The sequence below is a fragment of the Giraffa tippelskirchi genome, chromosome 9, assembly GCF_054371585.1.
Source record: "Giraffa tippelskirchi isolate mGirTip1 chromosome 9, T2T-mGirTip1v1.2.pri, whole genome shotgun sequence".
Lineage (NCBI taxonomy): Eukaryota > Metazoa > Chordata > Mammalia > Artiodactyla > Giraffidae > Giraffa > Giraffa tippelskirchi.
Genome location: NC_137283.1, coordinates 15,127,286 through 15,149,605, shown reverse-complemented (window position 1 = coordinate 15,149,605; position 22,320 = coordinate 15,127,286). Strand labels below are relative to the sequence as shown.

The following is a 22,320-nucleotide window of genomic DNA, read 5'->3' as shown; positions in this document are numbered from 1 at the left end:
AACCGAGGAGCAGGGCTTGTGGGGCGGACACTGCGGGGCATGCTGGGTCACAGACGTGGTTCTGACGCCTGAAGTGGCAGGGGTGTGCTGAACTCCAGGGGCTGTATCTCCTCTGTGGGGTGAGAGGCATGTCACCTCTTCAGAGCATATTACATCTTCAGGGTGCGTGTCAGCCCTGGTCTCACACAGCCCTCAGAGGGCTGTCTCGTCTCTGATGGGGCTGTCTCATGACTGAGGGTCCCTTAAGGCCTTTCTGTCCCCGCTTGAGACAGGACCCGCCTGGGACTGGGTCTCTCACAGGGCTTGTCCTATGGGGAATGAACTGGGAAAGAGAGCAAGCAGTTTACCCAGTGCCAAGAATGCCAGGGCACCTGTTCCCCAGCCTGGGGGGCAGAGGCGGGGCAGATCCCAGCTCAGCTCTCAGCCACGGCCCCTCCCTGCAGTCTACCAGACACAGGAAGAAGGCACCAGGGTCCCATCTCAGAGGGGCTGGGAGGCGGGAAGCTGAGACTGGGAGGGAGTCAGATCTGGCTGGGAGGCAGGGAACCCTACCCAGAGGACTGTGCACATGGCCATGAGAGAGGTGCCGCCCCCTGCTGGTCACAACTGGGAAAGGCAGAGCAATACACAGGGCCCAGGACAGGGTGTCAGGCAGGAGGAGAAACTTGGCGTTGGTTTTAGGCAGACATTTGCTTGTGGCTTTCAGTGTCACCCCACCTGGAGCACTATTTTGGTGAAGCCTGGCTCCTAAGCTCCGGGTCAGGTGTTCTTCAATAAGCAGCAGTATTCTAGAACTATTTGTGAGAGTGTTTTCCCCCTCACCAGAGCTCACTGGGATCATTCAGTTAGAACTACTCCCCACGTCATCCTCAACATCTTTTCTGCCACTAAACGGCCAGCTGTGTTTTAATGGTGAGCAAGGGCTGGATGGGAGGAGCAGAAAGGTGAAAGGGGGATCAGACACTCGTCAGGGCACTGGGTCCTCCAGCAAGAAGTGAGCTCAGGTTCTTGCCTAATGGCAGCGAGTGCCGTTTGCTGTCGGCTGGCCAGGTGCCAGCAGCACCCAAGCTTCCTAGACCCAGGAGTGACCCCATGCTCATTTCAGGGATGGAGATACTGGGGACCAGTTAGTGACTTGTCCAAGCAAGGGGCTGAGCCAGGATTTTGACCCATGCTCCCAAGCCGCTGCTGTTTTCACATCACTACGCACCTTCTGAATTTGGGCCCCTTAGGGAGACCAACGTGCCCTTGTTCCTCTGCATCCAAAGTAGGTGTAGGCAGCACCCCTTCAGTCTTGCCACACTGTCCTGGCTCTGCTGATATTCTAATTGGGAGGAAGGTAGGGCTTTTCCACTTTCCCAGTATCCCAATTCATCTTGTCCACTTGGATTCTTGGATTTGATCACTTCCCATACCTCATCCCTCTTGCTTAACTGATCCCTGGGTGAAATTCCCATCTTAGCCAAAAGGGCACTGTTCCTACTGAAGCCAGAGGTCAGAACCTCCTCCCTGCAGTGTCCCCAGCTCCTCTGCAGCCAGCTCTCAAGATCCACCTGCCACTGACACCCGCCGACAGGGCCCAGGCCTGTCACTGAACCTTCCCCGGACCCCGCAAGCCACCGACTTGACACTGATTTTTTACAGCTTTGCAAAGAGTTGCCTTAGTTCCCTTTCTCTGAATGCATTAGAAAGTTAAAGAGAGAAAAAGAAATCTTTTAAAAATTCCCCAGCTATCTTAATTAACATGCAGAATGCTTTTCTGGCAGCACACAGACTGTGATAAAACGGGAAGCTGCTTCACACAACATATATTTAATCTGTGGCATTCGCTTCCACATGAAATTCAATCAGACATTTTAAGGGAGTTAACAAGGGCTCTCATCGAACTGTGAATAAATGCAGGTGTGATAAATACACTCCAGCTCCTGAGACGTTTCATTAAATGATGAAAGTGCACGGGAGGGTGGGACTGAAGGACAAACCTTAATTCTAATTCTGTATATTGTCAAAGAGGGTAAGAGAATTTACTGGACAACGCTGGTGCAATCTAATGACCCATTGCCTCTGAAAAATCAATTACGCTTGCTCATTTGTTCTGTTTTTCTGAGAACTCTAATTCAGGTCTGCTAAGTGTCAGGCACAGTGGAGGCAGTGACTGGCGAGTGATGCAGTTCCGGCCCCTGCCTGCTTGGAACTCACACTGTGATAGGGAGAGCCAGACAATAAACAGGTAAGCAAGTGAAAGTGGGAATTTCCAATTGGGTTAAACAGCAGAGCAGACGAGCTGGTATTCAGGTAAGACATCTGTGAGCTGTTATTTGACATAAGGTCTGAAGCATGAGGAAGGACCCTTTGTGCAGAAAGGGAGCAGCCCCGGCAAAGAAGGTTCGTTTTGAGAGACTCTCAGCAAGGCAGAACACTGAGATGCCAAGGTTTGCAGCAAAGAGATAGTTTATTCCCAAAGTAGCCAACTGAGGATCTGGGAAAAAAATCTCAGACCCCCCTCTCTAAAACCAAGAGGTTGGGGGTATTTATGGGATAACGAATGAAGACACAGGGCGGCCTGAGGCGTAGGGAGCCTGGGGATGGTGGGGAATATGGGGCCAGGTGATTGGAGAAAGGTGTGGTCATCCTTCTGCACAGGCATAACTAACCTATCGGTCTCTGCATGTTCAAAGGGTCATCGAGGACACTCGCACATGCCCAGTTAGAGGGTCGATGGTCCCATCCAGTCTTAACCAGTTCAAACTACACACAAGTGACTCCAAGGAAAACAACTCGGGCAAACATCTTATTGTTTAGGCTACAGCCACTCAGAGGACATGCAAGTTTTAAAATGATCTTGATTCATGAAGGTGAATGAAATGGATTTGACTGATAATTACACACAGTTTCAAAGGAACAGTCCATGCAAAGCTTGTCCAATGTTTACTGAGGCCAGAGGCCCTGAGTGTGAATGAGGAACAGAAAGAGGCCATTAGGCCTGGGCATGGTGAGCAGGGTAAGCGCTGAGGACCGGTATTTGGTTGGAGAGGAAGCCTTTCAGCTTCTCCTTTCTTCTTTCCAAGAAAAGGTGAGTGGGGAAAGGATGGATGGTTTGGCTATGTGTGTGAGGAGAGTAGTTCATCACAGGAAGAAAGATAAAGCTACACCCCACATCATACACAAAAGGAAATACCTGACATGTCCAAGGCTACACTCAGTGTGAAAGCTTGCAGAAATAAGGAGTTATTAGGAAAGAAAGGAACAGAATATCTTTGTGTTGTTGGGACAACAAGGATGGGTCTTTTAACATAATCCCAAAAGCACAACCTTCAGACGAAAATGGGAAGCATTAGACTACATCGAAATTAAGGATTTTGTTCAAAGAAAGAAAGAAAGAGAACATTTCAGACAAAGCTAGCAGCTGGGTGAAAACTTGGAGAAGATTTTGCATTGTCTAAAATGAAGGGATTAATCACGGAAATGCAAATCAGAACCACAATGATACATTTCTTCACACATGCTACAATGGATAGTCTCAAAAAGACAATAACAAGTGTTGGTGAGGATGCAGAAAAAAGGGAATCCTTGTGCACTGTTTGTAGGAATGTAAATTGGTGCAGCCAGTATGGAAAACAGTATGGAGGTTCCTAAAAATACTTAAAAAGAACTACCAAGTGTGTACGTGCTCAGTCATGTCTGACTCTGCAGTCATATGGACTACAGTCTGCCAGGCTCCACTGTCCATGGGATTTTCCCAGCAAGTATACTGGAGTGGGTTGCCATTTCCTCCTTCAGAGTATCTTCCCAGCCCAGGGATCAAACCTACATCTCCTGTATTACATGTGGATTCTTCACTGCTGAGCCACTGGGGGAAGAACTACCCTATGATCCAGCAATTCCATTTCTGGGTATTTATCCAAAGAAAATGAAAACATTAATTCAAAAAAGATATAGGCACTTCTATGTTCATTGCAGTATTATTTATAATCGCCAAGATATGGAAGCAACCTAAATGTCCATCGAAAATGAATGGATTAAGAAGATGTATATATATATGTGTGACATATATATATACACACACACACTCACACACAATGGAATATTACTCAACCATCAAAAATAAAACTTTGCTATTTGCAAAACACAGATAGACCTAGAATATATTATGCCAAGTGAATATGTCAGACAGAGAAATAAAAATACTGCATATTTCACATGCAGAATCTAAAAAACAAAACAAGTGAACAAACAAAAGAAAACAAACCAGAAGCTGACTCACATAGAGGGACTGGGGCTGGGAGCTGGGTGAAACGGGTGAAGGAGATTAAGTACAAACACTCAAAATGGCTTAAAAACTTTAATACATGACACCATAAAACTCCTAGAAGAAAACATAGGCAAAACATTCTCTGACATAAATCATACCAGTGTTTTCTTAGGTCAGTCTCCCAGGGCAATAGAAACAAATGCAAAAATAAACAAATGGGACCTAACCAAACTTAGAAGGTTTTCTACAGCAAAGGAAACCATAAACAAAATGAAAAGACAACCTACAAACTCAGAGAAAATATCTGCAAATGATATGACTGACAAGGGCCTAACTTCCAAAATATACAAAGAGCTGATACAACTTAATAACCAAAAAACAATCAAAAAATAAGAAGCTCTAAATAGACATTTCTCTCCAAAGAAAATATACAGATGGCAGACAGACACATGAAAAGATGCTCACCGTTGCTAATTATTAGAGAAACGCAAATCAAAACTACAATGAGGTACCACCTCATACTGGTCAGAATGGCCATTATCAAAAACTACAAATAACAAAAGTTGGAGAGGACCTGGAGAAAAGGGAACCCTCTTGTAATGTTGGTGGGAGTGTAAATTATGGAGAACAGTATGGAGGTTCCTTAAAAAAATGAAAAAATAGAGCTACCATAAGATCCGGCAATCCCACTCCTGGGCTTATACCCCCAGAGAAGCATAATTCAAAAAGACACATGCATCCCAGTATTCATTGCATCCCTATTTATGATAGCCAAGACATGGAAGCAACCTAAATCTCCATCGACAAATGAATGGATAAAGATGTGGTATACATACAGAATGGAATACTATTTGGCCATAAAAAGAATGAAATAATGCCACTTGCAGCAACATTGATGGAACTAGAGATGATCATACCAAGTGAAGTAAGTCGGACAGAGAAAGACAAATATATGATATCACTTGTATGCGGAATCTAAAATATGATACTCACAGACATAGATAACAAGCTTATGGTTGCCAAAGAGGGAAGGGGACAGGAAAGGGATAAATTAGCAGTTTGGAATGAGCAAAAACAAACTATTACATACAAAATAGATAAACAACAATGTCCTGCTGTAGAGCACAGGGAATTATATTCAGTATATGTTGCCTGTTTTTGTAAATGAGCTGTTATTGGAACACAGCTATGCCTGTTTTTTTCTGTGGCTGCTCTGTGCTGTATCATCAGAGCTGAGTAGTTGTGACAGACTGTGCAGCCCACAAAGTCTGACATATTTCACATCCAGCCCTTTACAGAGAAAGGTTGTTGACCCTGATCTAGGATATGTAGAGAATGGGCAAGAGATATACCAGGAAAATCTATAAATAGGTGATTTACTGCGGAAGAAATGAACTGTCTGCCCATACATGATAAAATGAGCCTTCTCTCCAGAATTCAAGAGAGTGAAAATTAAAGTAATAATGAGATTAGAAAGGGAGGTAATACTAAGTACCGGTGAAGATGTCAAAAAATGAGAACCCTCCAGCCATTCGTTCAGAATGTAAACTTGTGTAACCATTCACAGAGCATCTGACTGTTGTATCAGGTTGAGCAAGGTAAAATTGCTGATATTGAACCTGAGGAGTTCCCAGGAAAGCCCCCTGAGCCCTGTCCCCATCCCAACCACTGGATAGTAATACCATGTGTGAACATTACTGTCTGTCCACCCTGCATGAAGTCCCCCCTCCCTCATTTCTCAGGGAGGGGGGAGTGCCCTGATGTGTTATTCATGAATTCTCCTTTTACAAACAGCCTGAGTTGGGAGGGAAGCAGATCCCATCCTCAGCTCCAGGGCTGGGCTAGATGGGTTCAGAAATGAGCACATGGCCAAATTCAGACCACTGAGATTCCAAGCAAAGTTTGCCAGCAGGTTTGGGGGAAGTTTCCCTCACTCTGATGAAGAGACTTCCTGAATTGGTTCTGTATCACTCTCTTCCCTTGAATGTGAGCTGTAGATGGGTTGCCTGGGCTTTACCTGTCCTTAAACAGAAGATGATGCCAATACTTGGGGACTTGGGGCTTAGACTAAGTTAACCCTAAAGCCCACCCATCCCCTGGGCTTCTAGAAATCTTTTAAGCTGGTTTGTGTTAGGTTTTCTTACTTGTATCTCAAGGCATCCTAACCAATGGAAATGATCTGAGAGTTGTAGAGACTGGAGAGGCAAGGGAGTGTAAGAGCATCTTTGGTGACTAGGGGACTCTAGAGAGCTTCAGAATAGGAGTTGGTAGCCAAAAAGATTAAGCCATTGTCAGAGGGTTGGAATGTTTAACCCCACTCCCTGACCTCTGGAGAGGAGAGAAGAGCTTGAGATTAAATTCAAATGGCCAATGATTGACCAATGGCCAATGACTGACTCAATCATGCCATGTACCTCTACAAAACCCCCAAGTGATGGGGTGGAGAACTTCCAGGTGGGTAAACAGTGAGGTCCTAAGAGGGTGGTGGCCCAGAGAGGGCATGGGAACTACATTCTCCTTCACCTCCTTCTCCCTTTGCATCTTTTCTATTTGGCTATTCCTGAGATGTAGCCTTTACCATAAAGCAGTAATAGTAAGTTAAGCACTCTCCTGTGCATGATTCTAACACACTGGCAACCTGAGGGGATCAGGGCATCCCCTCTATTTGTAGGAGGCCAGGCAGAAGTGTGGGTGGCCGGGACACCCCACTTGAAGCTGGCCTCTGAAGTATGGGCAATCTTGTAGAACTGAACCCTTAAGCCTGGAGTCTGACTCTGGGGAGTTAACGTCATTATTGAATGAATTGCTGGACAACCAATTGTTGGTAAACTGTTGGTAAATTGCAGAATTGGTGTCGGAAAAAACAGTGTATTTGATGTCATGAAAAAGAAATCACACCATCTTCAACCAAGGGAGTGGGCTTTGCACACTCATCAATCAGTCGTGCTTGTGGGCTGCCCTGAGGAGAAAAACTAACTGTCCCCTCCCCAGGTGAGGTGTTCCCATCATCCGAGGACAATTCTGGAGGAGGTGACTGTGAAGTCTTAGCTTCCAGTGCACAAGCACCTGGGGATGAATGCACAGCCCCAGAGCAAAGGTTCTGAATGGGGCACTGGAACCGAGCAGGACCCTGTGGGGTTCCTGGACACAGAAGCCTTTCCGTGTCCCCCGTTTCTTGTTTGGAGGGAACAGACTGCAATCTCCCGGATGTTCCTTGAGTTCCAAAGGCCAAAATTCAAACAGCTGGTAATCAGGGAAGAGAGGGGACACAGAGACAAGGGAGGAGCAGCCAAGAAGCAACAGTGCAGGCTTCGGGCAGGGTCCTGGTCCCACCTCAACGGATACACATAACAGTATCTTTGAGCTCTTTACAGAACTAAAATCCCCAACAAATAGAAGATGTCAGCCTTCTTCATTCCAGAGAAGACTACCTGATGCCAGACTAAAGGAACCAGAGAGGCTCATTAAGGGATTACCCTGAAGAACTTCCCTGGTGGTCCTGTGGCTGAGACTCCACTCTCCCAATGCAGGGGGCCCGGGTTCAACCCCTGGTTGGGGAGCTGGATCCCACATGCTGCAACAAAGATCCTGTGTGCTGCCACTAAGACCTGGTGCAGCCAAATAAATAAATATTTAAAGAGAGACAGAGAGAACGAGATTACCTGAGCTCAGATTAAAGGAGGGCTGACCCTGCACACACCCTAATCCTTATTAGCAATCCTACCCTTAAACCATTGTATAAAATTCCTCACTAAATCCTCCCAGGTTGAGACACAGTTTTTGAGGCAGGAGCGTGCTTTGTCCCCCTTTGCCTGGCAAAGAAATAAAAGTATTCTTTTCTACTTCACTCCAAACTCTGCCTCCAAGATTCGATTCCGCATTGGTGCAGAGGCCGAGTTTTCCACCTCAGCACCAACAGCATCCAGTATAGTCAGTATTGCCAGTTCCCCCTCTGAGAAGGCCCTGAAGGAAGTGACAAGAGGAATTCGGCAAAGCCTGTGGCCAAGACAAGGAGAACACAGCAGTAGATCAGGAGTGAGGACAGCCCGCCATGGAGGGACAAGGATGTCATGGCAGAAGCCAGTGTGACAGAATGTCAGTGTGTGTTGTCATATCTGGAGTTTGTCATCCAGGGCTGCTGGGGTGGACACATGACAATCGGAACCAGAGGGCCCCCTCACCACCGCCAAGGCCTGGACACCATATACCGTCACCCCGGGACTCTCCCCCGGGGACAAGGGGAAGGGAAAAAGCCCTGAAGTGACTAAAAATGTCTCACCACCTGAATGGGACTCCAGGGTAGAAATCAGAAACAGTTAAAGAAAGTTACATTGGTTTGCCCACTGGCAGATCTGCCATCACCACATGTGGTCCTGCTAAAACATGAAAGAATGTCATTAATGCGACAATGCTATTAGCTAGTTCATTAATCATGATCATTTTCACACTTCCACGGTCAACTACAATCCTGGTGGTTTGAATGGAGGCCTCCCTACTTAATTATAGTGTTTATTAATTAACAGTTCATCCCTTTTCCTGGGCTTAACCTGGCTTTCAGTGAAAGATAAACTGCTTGTATTTCACAAGTGTTCTTTATAGGGGTCCTCCTCCTTTGGGCAAAGGGCCACATTCAGTGTTACCAGGGCAATCGTGTGTTACTGAGTGAACAGGACGATTTTCAGTGATGTTGCTAATGGCTTGGCCTTGTCTATGAATCCAAAGTCATTATAAACATCGGGGATTTCCATGTCCTTCACAGGACAGCTGGGAAGCCCTAGAAAATGACTTTCTTTCACCTCAGTTTTCTCATTTGTATAATGGGGATAATAATGGAAACTTCCTCAAAAACTGAAATGACAAAATACACAAAGTGGCTAGGAAAGGACCTGGCATGTAGCACTCAATTAATACTAGATATTAAAATAACTTAGTATTTTTTTTTGTTTTTTTAGAAATATAGCTGCTATACAATATTATATGTTATTGGTGTACAACATAGTCCCTCACAATTTTTACAGTTACACTCCATTTACAGTTATTATAAAATATTGGCTATAATCCCTGTGTAATTCAATATATTTTTGTAGCTTATTTATTTTATACGTAATAGTTTGTACCTCTTAATCCTCTACCCCCTTCTCTCTCCTCACAGGTAACCACTAGTTTGTTCTCTGTAACTGTGAGTCTGTTTCATTTTTATTATATTCACTAGTTTGTTCTCTATATCTGTTTGTTTCCTTTTTATTATATTCACTAGTTTGTTGTATTTTTTAGATTCCACTTATAACTGATACCAAACAGTATCTGCTTTTCTCTGTCTGACTTATTTTACTTAGCATAATGCCCTTCAAGTTCATATATTCAGTTTAGTCACTCAGTTGTGTCTGACTCTTTGTGACCCCATGGACTGCAGCACACCAGGCTTCCTTGTCCATCACCAACTCCCAGAGCTTGCTCAAACTCATGTCCATCAAGTCAGTGATGCCATCCAACCATCTCATCCTCTGTCGTCCCCTTCTCCTGCCTTCAACCTTTCCCAGCATCAGGGTTTTTCCAATGAGTCAGTTCTTTGCATCAGGTGGCTGAAGTATTGGAGCTTCAACATCAGTCCTTCCAATGAATATTTAGGACTGATTTCATAAGTTAAATATTTCTGAAACTTTTATTGATGTACCCGTATAGAGAAGCACACATATCATAAATGTATGATTTGATGAATCTCCCCAGACAGGACCCACTCATGTAACCAGCATGCAGATGACTGAGGGACCATTACCAGGACTGAGAGGACCCTTCGGGCATCCCTTCTGTTAGTACTGCTGCTGCTGCTGCTAAGTCGCTTCAGTCGTGTCCGACTCCGGGCGACCCCATCGACTGCAGCCTACCAGGCTCCTCCATCCATGGGATTTTCCAGGCAAGAGTACTGGAGTGGGCTGCCATTGCCTTCTCCTCTGTTAGTACAGCCAACCACAAAAGGAATACTCTCCTGACTTCTCATAATGTAGACTGGGTTTTGCCAGGGTTTTCATGTATATGAATGCCATTTCATTCATTCAGGACTCACGCTGTGTGTATTTTCTGTGCCTGGCTTCTTTCACTCCACATCATGTGCCACTCATTGGCATTCTGTATAGCTAGCTGTACTTTATGTTTATTGTTCTACACTGTCCCACTGGGTCAATCTAACTCAGGCTGGTTACCCGTACTTTGGTTTTATGTGCTTTGAGGTAGTTTTAAGTTGAAGGTGATTATGAATAAGGTTGCTATGGATATTCTTGCCTGAGGTTTTTTTTAAACTTTTTGAGATCATTGTATATCCACATGCAGTTGTATGAAATTATACAGAGAGACCTGATGTGCGTTTTACCCAGGGTCCCTCATGGGAACATCTCACAAAACCACACTGCATTATCACAACCAAGACATTGGCTTTGATATAACCCATTGTGGACCTGGTTCAGTTGTCCCCAGTTTTATTTGTACAAGTGTGTGTGTGCGTGCGCACGTGTGCACATGTGTACTGAGTTCTACATACTTTTTTTTTGGCCACGCCCCGTGACTTTTGGAATCTTAGTTCCCGGGCCAGGGATTGAACCCGGGCCACTGCAGTGAGAGTATCAAATCCTAACAATTGTACCACCAGGGAATTCCCAAGTTCTACGCACTTTTATCATGCATGTAGGTGTAGACACTGAACAGTTCCATCACCAATAGCCCACGAGGAACACATGAGCAAACTTGACAGTGAATCGCACGTTGACAGCAATTTTGTAAGAGACCCTGAGCCAGAACCCCCCAGCAGGCCACCCTGGATTTCCGACCCTCAGAAACTGAGGGAGAAAATGTTTTGTTGCTTTCAGCTAAGTATTGAGCTCATTTGTTTTACAAAACAATAACTAATACAAATTACCTACATCAGACCCTTGTTAAAAATGCAGATCTCTGAGCCTCACCCCAGGCCTAGAACTTGCCTTTTATAAACTCCTCAGTCAATTCTCTTTTTGAATCACTGCTCTGCCACTTACTCCATGCCGCTTACTTCACCCTTGGTGCCAATCTTTAAAAAAAAAGTCTATAATCATGCCTGCTTATGAGAGTTTCTGTTTTGGTTCTGTCTGATGTTTGGGTTAGGGATGCTATGACACAGCAGGGTGGCAGGCCCTCTGGTGCCCTGTCTACATACCCTCACCGTTTCAGCGCACACTTGGCAGGAGGTAGAGGATTCCAAGTCCCTGCACTGCTTTGTGGGAGACCTTTCTCTTGCTGCTAGAGCTCATTTGACTGCCTCGGCAGCAAGCCTGAAGTGCTGGGGACTTCACACTCTCCCCGCCCTCCACAATTAACAACTGACTGGTGTATAAACAACCTGGCTCCCTCGCCTCTCCAGGAGGGCGGCTCTAAGCCCCTGATGTCTCCTGCAGGATGAAGTCCCCCTCGCGTGACATGGTAACTTGCTGGATGACACACTGTTTACTGGCTGCCTCCCCTTCCCCCAGATCACACCCCTACAAGTGTTGTCTTCACAGCCCAAATGAACTACTTCCACCCACCTCCCAGTCTTGAGGTCTGCTCCAAGGAGAGGGAAACTAGGACAAGTACCTCACACAGGCTTGGCACATAGTACATGTTCAGTTAACACTTTTGACTAAACAGATGCATGACTGGCTGGTTAAAGGACATGAGAGAACATTTCCACACCAATGACAAACTGAAAAGGTATTTGCAGTGTCGAAAATCCAAAGACACGTATCCAAACTCTCAAATATATCTTCGGTTACAAATCAACAACTCTAATGCCACCAATTTTAGGAGGAAACAAAGGGTTAATCAAGCAACACACAGGTGGGGAGAACAGATGCCCAATGAATACGTGAAGAGTAGTTCTAGGGCAGCAGTGACCGGAGGAATTCAGATTCAAACAAGAGGTGTGCTCACACCCACTAGAAAGGCAAAGCTAGAAATGTGGGGACGTAGGAACCCTGCACAGCTGGGAGGGGAAAGATGCGACCACCTCTCTGGACAGCTTTCAGGCAGCAGTTAGTAAAATCTCCATCACCAGCAAGCCCCTTCCTGTGTACACAAGTCCTGTGGACATTCTCACAAAATACCAGGTGGTTTATGATGGTGTGTTATGTTGGGGAGCTGGAGGCAGGTGGGTAGACTGTGACCCCGGGAAATGGATAAATAACTAGGGCCCTTACTCCCAATGGGACACTGACCCCAGAGCTCCCAGGGAATGGAGCCAAGTGAGAGCCTTCCTTCTGTGGGATATTAGCTGATGCTGCATATTTCATCCCTGCCCAGCTCCCTCCCCGCAAGGTCCCACTTCCCCAGTCTCTCCTGGGTTTTTCTGGGAGTATTTACCAGTTAAACAATGCATGTAAGGCCTCTGCTTCTGAAGAACCAGTCTCGGGACATCCCTTGGTTGTAAGAGACAAAGTCCAAGTTCAAATTCAGGTTCAACTGTTCACTGTGTAAACTGTCTGTTCACTGTCTCAATCAAGGTACCACCCCAGCAGAAACAATGACAACAATATAACAGCAAACCCCCAGATTGATGGGAGATCTAAACTAGAATTCTCACCAACACTGGTTGCGACAGCCTCTGCCTAGGGGTGAGCTGGAGTTTTAATACCCCTCCCAGGGTCCTGCAGACAGACACTGGTGTGTCCTCTGAGAGTATTTCTGACATCATTACAGTAGAGAAAAGTTGCTAGAGTTTTTGGAAGCTGGGGTGGCTTTCCTTAGCCTGGAGATTTTTTTTTCTTTCAAATCTCTCTTGCAAAGAGTTAACTGATTAGCCTGAAGCGCTGTGCTAGCTTCCATTGCTCTCTCTTTGGCAGCCAAAGGAAAGTGTGCATTTTTGATGTGTGTGAATTAACATCTTCTGCAGCTCCTCCCACTCACAGAGAGAAGGAAAATGATACCCGCCAGGCGCTTACAGTTCACACCTTCTTATACCAAAGTGGTGTTGAAGCAAAGGCCAGAGTGAGAGAGAGAAGGCTTTTTCCCTGTCTCACCATTGTGGGGAAATTATACCAGAATAGAGAAAACAAAATAGCCTCCTTGTTAACATGACCTTATGAAAGAAAAGAAATGTGTCTGGTGACTGTCACCATGGACTTGAAAATCCACCCACCCAGGCTTCCTTAGAAATGTTGGATCTGAAACAACTGACAAAGGATTAATTTCCAAAATATACAAGTAGCTCATACAACTCAATACCAGAAAAGCAAACAACCCAATCAAAAAATGGGCAGAAGACCTAAATAGACACTTCTCCAAAGAAGACATACAGATGGCCAACAAACACATGAAAAGATGCTCAACATTGCTCATTATTAGAGAACTGCAAATCAAAACTACAATGAGGTATCACCACACACAGGTCAGAATGGCCAATACTAAAAAATCTACAAACAATAAATGCTGGAGAGGATATGGAGAAAACAGAACCATCTTGCATTGTTGGTGGGAATGTAAATTGAAACAGCCACTGTGGAGAACAGTATGGAGAATCCTTTAAAAACTAGGAATAGAACTACCATATGACCTGACAATCCCACTACTGGGCATATATCATGAGAAAACCATAAGTGAAAAAGAATGTGTACCCCAGTGTTCATTGCAGCACTTTTCACAATAGCTCGGACATGGAAGCCAGCTATATGTCCACTGACAGATGAGTGATATAGAAATTGTGGTATACATATACACAATTAATGTATATGGAATATTACTCAGCTATAAAAAAGAATGCAATCAAGTCAGTCCTAATGAGATGAATGAACCCAGAGCCTATTAAACAAAGTGAAGTAAGTCAGAAAGAGAAAGACAAATATTGTTTATAAATGTATACATGTAGAATCTAGAAAGATAGTACTGACAAACCTATTTGCAGGGCAGCAATGGAGACGCGGACATGGAGAACAGACTTGTGGACCATATGTAAAACAGGTAGTAAGTGAGAATTTGCTGTGTAAAAGAGGGAGGACAACCTAGAGGGGTGGGATGGGAGGGAAATGGGAGAGAGGCTCAGGAGAGAGGGGACATGTCTATACCTGTGGCTGATTTGTGGCAATGTGTGGCAGAGACGAACACAATTTTTTGTAAAGCAACTGTCCTCCAATAAATAATTTTGTTCTATACTTCTCAAAAAAAAAAAAGGAACATATTCAGTTGAATGAACATTTAAAACAATTAAAAAATGGAGAAAAAAAAAAAAAAAAGCAATCCCAGATCCATGAATTTCAGAAACAGCCCTCACTTTCTGGTGCCCTGCCCCCAGCAACCCCAGCCTACACCCCTCCCCACTGCACTCCTCAGGCTCAGCCAGATAACTCTGTGTGGAAAGTGTCTGAAAGTGGTTCCTGAGTGAGATGATACAGGGATTCTGTGAGGGAAGGGGACCTCAGAGACTGGCTGAAGTAAAGAACTTAGAACATTCTTTATTTTATTTGTGGGAGATTCTACTGTGCAGCGCTAAAGCCAGGCTCTAGGTTCCTCTTTGCTTGGCCCACTCAGAAGCAAGCATCTCTCAGAGGGACAGGGCTTCCTGCAAGAGCAGTTACTGGCACAGATCTGTTTCACTGGTGGAGGCTGCTGCACGAGTGATACAAGCGAACTTCGACTAGACACACTCCTGATGTCGCCTTGCTGCTCGTGTCCACAGAAACCTTCTCTACAGCTGCAGAGACATATGTGCACTTTAACAGAACCATGGGGCAAGTGCTCACACTCACAGAGCCAGAAAATCCCACTAATGGATGGACTTGGGAACCATGTTTCCACTGAGGGCCCCCAAGCCCAATTGCCCAGGGTGCCCACCTGGACAGGAGAGGGGCCTCAGGACTGCCTCAATCTGATATCAGCAAGACCAAAAATCCGGATTTCAGACCAATCCACCAGTCGCATTCCTGGAGGTGGAGGTGGCAGGGAAATCATCCCCCTTGCACACAATTCATTTCTCTGAGTCCCAGGGAGGAGGCAATCAGCAACTGTGATTTCTCACAGACATCGGGCTCCTGCCCTGTGGAGAACCAGGCAATTTATAGATCTCACTGAAGGCTCTGGAAAGAGATTTAGGCCAGTTACTAACTAGCCATAAACCCTAAGAAATCTAATGCTCTGTATAATAAATATCTAAGTTTCCCTGGAGACCCTCTGTACTGCCTATTGCTGTAGCCAGGAATTATAAAGTTTCTCTATGAAACCCCCACTTACGTAAGATACATAGATAGATAAAACTGAAAATAAACATGTTGACCACCATTTACAGAATTTTTGTGTGTGTGTGAAAATATCTACACACATTTCCTCATACATAACTCAAAATTTCTAAGCACTTCTCCTAACTTCTCACAATAGGAAGGGCTGGCTCCTCCCACCCACACACCAACACAATGCTCAGTGTGACCCCTGCCACCTCCAGGTGTGCGAGACAGTCACACACACCCATTCATTCTTTCATTTCTTCACTGCTCACTAACTTCCTACTCTGTGATGAACATTTTCCAGGTGTTGGAGGAAACCACTATGAACAAGAACACCAGAAAAACTAGCCCCATGGATCTTCAACCCCTCTCATGAAGAGAAAAAAATAAAGAACCTCAGAGTGGATGAGGGCTATAAAGGAAACAAGCAGGGGCAGGAGGAACTGTGGAGGGAGCGGGGAGAAGTGTCTCTCTGACCTTGAAGTGGATCTCTTCAAGATGCTGTCTCCTTCCCTCATTCCCTGAAGCAAGAAAGATTTCTGGAGCACAAAACCCTATGCTGGACGTTTGGCCTTGGGGCTACACGATGAATAAAAGAGACCAGAATACCTGACCTTGTGGTACTTGCATTCTGGTAGGAGAGGCAGGAAAATGAGTAAAATAACAACTTTGTGGCGACTGCAACCATGGAATTAAAAGATGTTTGCTCCTTGGAAGAAGGAGCTATCTATGACAAATCTAGACAACATATTAAAAAGTAGAGACATCACTTTGCCAACAAAGGTCCGTAGGTCAAAGATACAGAAGCAGAAGATATTAAGAAGAGGTGGCAAGAACACACAGAAGAACTATACAAAAAAGATCTTCACAACCCAGATAATTGCGATGGTGTGATCACTCACCTAGAGCCAGACATCCCGAAATGCGAAGTCAAGCGGGCCTTAGGAAGCATCATTATGAACAAAGCTAGTGAAGGTGATGGAATTTCAGTTGAACTACTTCAAATCCTAAAAGATGATGCTGTGAAAGTGCTGCACTCAATATGCCAGTAAATCTGGAATACTCAGCAGTGGCCACAGGACTGGAAAAGGTCAGTTTTCATTCCAATCCCAAAGAAAGGCAACACCAAAGAATGCTCGAACTACCCCACAATTGCATTCATCTCACATACTAGCGGCACCCCTCTCCAGTACTCTTGCCTGGAAAATCCCATGGACAGAGGAGCCTGGTAGGCTGCAGTCCATGGGGTCGCTAAGAGTCAGACATGACTGAGCGACTTCACTTTCCCTTTTCACTTTCATGCATTGGAAAAGGAAATGGCAACCGACTCCAGTGTTCTTGCCTGGAGAATCCCAGGGATGGGGGAGCCTGGCGGGCTGCTGTCTATGGGGTCGCACAGAGTTGGACACGACTGAAGCGACTTAGCAGCAGCAGAAGCACATACTAGCAAAATAATGCTCAAAATTCTCCAAGCCAGGCTTCAACAGTATATGAATTTCCAGATGTTCAAGCTGGATTTAGAAAAGGCCGAGGAACCAGAGATCAAATTGCTAACATCTGTTGGATCATCAAAAAAGCAAGAGAGTTCCAGAAAAACATCTACTTCTGCTTTATTGACTATGCCAAAGACTTTGACTGCGTGGATCACAACAAACTGAAAATTCTTCAAGAGATGGGAATACCAGATCACCTGACCTGTCTCCTGAGAAATTTGTATGCAGGTCAAGAAGCAACAGTTAGAACTGGACACTGAACAACAGACTGGTTCCAAATGGGGAAAGGAGTACATAAAGGTTGTATATCGTCACCCTGCTTATTTAACTTATATGCAGAGTACATCATGAGAAACACTGGACTGGATGAAGCACAAGCTGGAATCAAGATTGCTGGAAGAAACACAATAACCTCACATATGCAGATGACACCACCCTTATGGCAGAAAGTGAAGAAGAACTAAAGAGCCTCTTGATGAAAGTGAAAGAGGAGAGTAGAAAAGTTGGCTTAAAACTCAACATTCAGAAAACTAAGATTATGGCATCGGGTCCCAACACTTCATGGCAAATAGATGGGGAAACAGTGACAGACTTTATTTTCTTGGGCTCCAAAATCACTGCAGATGGTGACTGTAGCTATGAAATTAAAAGACACTTGCTCCTTGGAAGAAAAGCTATTGCTAACCTAGACAGCATATTAAAAAGCAGAGACATTAATTTGCCAAAAAAGGTCCGTCTAGTCAGTTCAGTTCAGTCGCTCAGTTGTGTCCGACTCTCTGCGACCCCATGAACCGCAGCACGCCAGGCCTCCCTGTAAATCACCAACTCCCTGAGTCCACCCAAACCCATGTCCATCGAGTCGGTGACGCCATCCAGCCATCTCATCCTGTCGTTCCCCTTTCCTTCTGCCCTCAATCTTTCCCAGCATCAGGGTCTTTTCCAATGAGTCAGCTCTTTGCATCAGGTGGCCAAAGTATTGGAGTTTCAGCTTCAACGTTAAGTCCTTCCAATGAACACCCAGGACTGATCTGCTTTAGGATGGACTGGTTGGATCTCCTTGCAGTCAAAAGGACTCTCAAGAGTCTTCTCCAGTAGTCATGTATGGATGTGAGAGTTGGACTATAAAGAAGGCTGAGGGCCAAAGAACTGATGCTTTTAAACTGTGGTGTTGGAGAAGACTCTTGAGAGTCCCTTGGACAGCAAGGAGATCCAACCAGTCCATCCTAAAGGAAATCAGTCCTGAATATTCATTGGAAGGACTGATGTTGAAGCTGAAACTCCAATACTGTAGCCACCTGATATGAAGAACTGACTCATCTGAAGAGACCCTGATGCTGGGAAAGATTGAAGGTGGGAGGAGAAGGGGACGACAGAGGATGAAATGGTTGGATGGCATCCAACTCAGTGGACATGAGTTTGAGTAAACTCTGGGAATTGGTGATGGACAGGGAAGCCTGGCGTGCTGTAGTCCATGGGGTCACAAAGAGTCAGACACAACTAAGCAACTGAACTGAACTGAACTGAATGGCTTTTCCAGTAGTCATATATGGATGTGAGTTTGGATCATAAAGAAGGCTAAGCACCAAACAACTGATGCTTTCGAACTGTGGTGCTGGCAAAGACTCTTGAGAGGAGATCAAACCAGTCAATCCTAAAGGAAATCAACCCTGAACATCCATTGGAAGGACTGATACTGAAGCTGAAGCTCCAATACTTTGGCCACCTGATGCAAAGAGCCATCTCATTGGAAAAGATCCTGATGCTGGGAAAGACTGAGGGCAGGAGGAGAAAGGGACAACAGCAAATGAGATGGTTGGGTGGCATCATCGACTCAACAGACATGAGTCTGAGAAAACTCAGTGAAGGACAGGGAAGTCTGGCATGCTGCAGTCCATGCGGTCACAAAGAATCGGACACAACTCAGTGACTGAACAACAACAACAATTTTGCGGGTGAAGTGTAGTGAAGGACAACGCAGGAAGGAATGGGAGCAGGTGTGCTGGGCCTGGCCAGAGACTTCACCAGGTAACAACTGAACAAAGTGTCCACTGGTGGATAAACAGATAAAGAAAACATGGTACCTACATAAAATGGCATGTTAATCATTCAGCCTTAAAAGAAAGGAAATCCTGCCACTGGCAACAACATGATGAATTTAGCAGATAGTGTGCTAAGTCTAGTAAGCCAGAAAGAGAAAGGCAAATACTACATGGTATGACTTATATGTTGAATCTAAAAAAAAAAAAAAGGAAGAAAGGAAGGTGAGTCATAGAAACCAAGAGTAGAAAAGTGGTTGCTGGGGGCTGGGGGTGGGGGAAATAGGGAGAGGCTGGTAAAAGTTAAAAAGGTATAGATTTTCAGCTATAGATGAATAAGGTTTGAGGATGTAATGTAAAACACGGTGACTCTGGTTAACAGCACTGTAGAGTAGAACTGAAATTTGCTAAGAGTAGAGCTCAAATGTTCTTCCATGAAAAATCAAACATTTGAGGTGATGGATGTTGTGATTAACTCACTGGGGGAATTATTTCACAACATGGATGTATATCAAATCAGTACGTTATATGCTTTAAATATCTTATGATTTTATTTATCAATTAGACTTCAATAAAGGCTAGAGGCGGGGCAGGGGACAGATGAAGAACCGACAAACAAACAGGAGGAGGGAGCACAGGTGAGTAGGAAAGAGGCCTTCTAGACAGAGTCCAAAGGTGCTCTAGGTAGAGGCCTACAGGGTTTTGAGATAAGATCTAAGGGATAAGGAATCAAGTCTTGCAAAGAGCTAGTAGGGCAGAGGGAACAAGGTGAGGTGTATTCAAGGAACTGAGAGGGTCTGAGCAGGAGAGCAGAGTTGGCAGTTCTTGTGGGACCTTCCTCTATGGCAAGCATGGCTGGCAGGCCAAGTACATCACATCTTGGAGCCTTGACAGATGCTGTTCCCTCCGTAGGAAAGCCTTTTCCACCTTCTTCAAAAAAAAAAAAGAGACCGCTTGTTTTTAAGGCCCCTTCCTGAGGCTGTCTGTCCTCTCCCTTTGGGCAGAAAGATAAGCTCCCTCTTCATCGCTGAATGAGTTCCAGCCACGTCAGCCTAGTAGGAAAGACAGTATAGTCAAAGCTATGGTTTTTCCAGTAGTTGTGTACGAATGTGAGAATTGAACCATAAAGAAGGTTGAGCTCCAAAGAATGGATGTTTTCAAATGGTAGTGCTGGATAAGACTCTTGAGAGTCCCCTGGACTGCAAGGAGATCAAACCAGTCAATCCTAAAGGAAATCAACTCTGAATATCCATTGGAAGGACTGATGCTAAAGCTGAAGCTTCAACACTTTGGCCACCCGATGCAAAGAGCTGACTCATTAGAAAACACCCTGGTTTCTGGGAAAGGCTGAAGGCAGGAGGAGAAGGGGATGACAGAGGATGAGATCGTTGGATGGCATCACTAATTCAATGGACACGAGTTTGAGCAAGCTCCAGGAAATGGTGAAGGGCAGGGAAGCCTGGTGTGCTGCAGTCCATGGGGTTACAAACAGTCGGACACAACTGAGCAACTGAACAACAACAACAAGGAAAGACCGTACTTTAATATCCTCAGCAACCGCTCAGGGTCTGCAGCTTAGTAGGTGCTTAGTAAATAAGATGAATGTTTGTTGACTGAGCACTGGATGGCAGGCAACTTTCATCTGACTGCAGATGGCATAAGAGCAATGTTTTCCGGTTCTAGCTTCACTCTTTGCTCTAGATATTTTCCCTTCTGATACGCTATTTCCACGACAGGGATGTCCCCTCCCGGCGTGCTGCAGTTCATGGGGTCTCACGTAGTGACTGAACAACAGAGAGAGCAGCCAAGACACCAGCGTGTTCCTCACTTTGAGGAACATGTGTTCCTCACCGTGCAGGGCGAGTGGCTGGAGGAAATGCAGCAGGTGCACGAATTCCCTGTGCCAAGCAGCAGCCCCGTCCCCACCTCAGGCCTGACTTTGTTCCAGGGCTTTCTGCCTTTTCTGGTTCTCCTGTCCCTCCAACCTCGGGCTCGAGTCCCTTCCCTGCCTCTGACCAGTTTCCTACTGCCCGGGGGAGGCAGAAGCCACTGAGGGAAACTCCCTCAGCGGCCCCTCCCCAACCCCTCCTCTGAGCTCTGCCTTGGTCCCCGTCCCTCTGGTACTAGAGCGGGACATACTGACTGGGTCCAACTTTCCTCTCTCAGTACTCAACACATCAGTAACTCTCCCTTCTCCATTCCTTTCGCCATCATACAAACACCATCTTACTTCTGTCTTTAAAAAACAATAACCCTCTTAGCCCCACTTCCCTCCCAAGTGTTGTCCAATTTCTCCTTCCCTTAAGCAGACTAGTCCTTGTAATTCTGTCATGGTATGTAATTCTGTCAGGGTACCGTTGACGGAAATCCTCCCACCTTGGCCAGACAGGAGGATAACCACTTGCCTGAGCTATCTCACAACAGGAAGTCCTGGAAAGGAACCCAACGCTGCCGTCCGGTCTCTCTCTCAGTCAAGATGGATTCCAGCGCAAAGGGTTCTGGGCGGTTGGTCGACTCCGCCCTCTTTTGGCCCCTCCCAGAAGTCTTCCGGCTGGAATCCACCTTAGGTGAGAGATGACGGGGCGTCCAGGAAGGACCCTGAGTCAGAATGACTGGCCAGAGACAACTCGAAAACGAACCCTACTACCATAAACCCTGAGACCAGAGCCATGTGGCAGAGCAGTTCTCCTGTGTTCCTTTCCCCTGCTGCTCCCCGCCCGAGCACCCCTTCCCAATAGTCTTTCGCTTTGTCACCACGTGTCTCCGGGACAATTCATTTCTGCGTGTTAGGAGCCCACTCTAGGGCCCTAAAAGTACACCCTCCTTCTTGCAACAGTTCCGGTCTCCTGCTTGCCTCCCAGCTGTCTGCTGTGAGCTGGTGCCAATCAGCCTCTCACTTCACCCACCACAGGTCACCAGAGCATCCCCACCCTTGCTGGCGTCAGAACAGCTCTGGGCTGAGCCTGACGGATTTGTCCCTCTTCTGCCCTATACACTTGCCTTCCAGGATCACACATTCTCTTGGCTTCCCCCTACCTCCCCAGGTCCTGCTCCTTCTTCTAACATCTACACACTGGTGAGCCCCTAGGGCTCAGTCTTTGGACTTCTTTTCTTTTCTATGCATGCTCATTCCCTTGCCAACCTTGTCTAATCCCAGAGATTTCAGTGCCACCTACGTGGAGCCCAACAGGATTTCCTTATGCAGTTACCTACCTGGCAGTTCCATCTGGAGGTTTGTCAGTCAGGATAAACTAGATTACAGTGCAGATCAACAGGCTACTCCGGTGGCTCAGCGGTAAAGAATCCACCTGCTATGCCAGAGACCC

The 22,320-nt window shown here is 45.7% G+C and overlaps 1 long non-coding RNA gene across 2 annotated transcripts in view; it reads right to left on the bottom strand.

The window, feature by feature from the left end:
* LOC145520687 (uncharacterized) overlaps nucleotides 1-21,484 on the bottom strand; it is a 106,721-nt gene extending 85,237 nt beyond the window's left edge. For both annotated transcript variants that reach the window (XR_014064721.1, XR_014064722.1), the window contains exons 1-2: nucleotides 21,400-21,484; nucleotides 15,080-15,321 (exon numbers count right to left, since the gene is read on the bottom strand). This is a non-coding gene — a long non-coding RNA (uncharacterized LOC145520687). The remainder of the gene's footprint in view (nucleotides 1-15,079; nucleotides 15,322-21,399) is intronic.
* Between the last annotated feature and the right edge of the window lie 836 nt (nucleotides 21,485-22,320).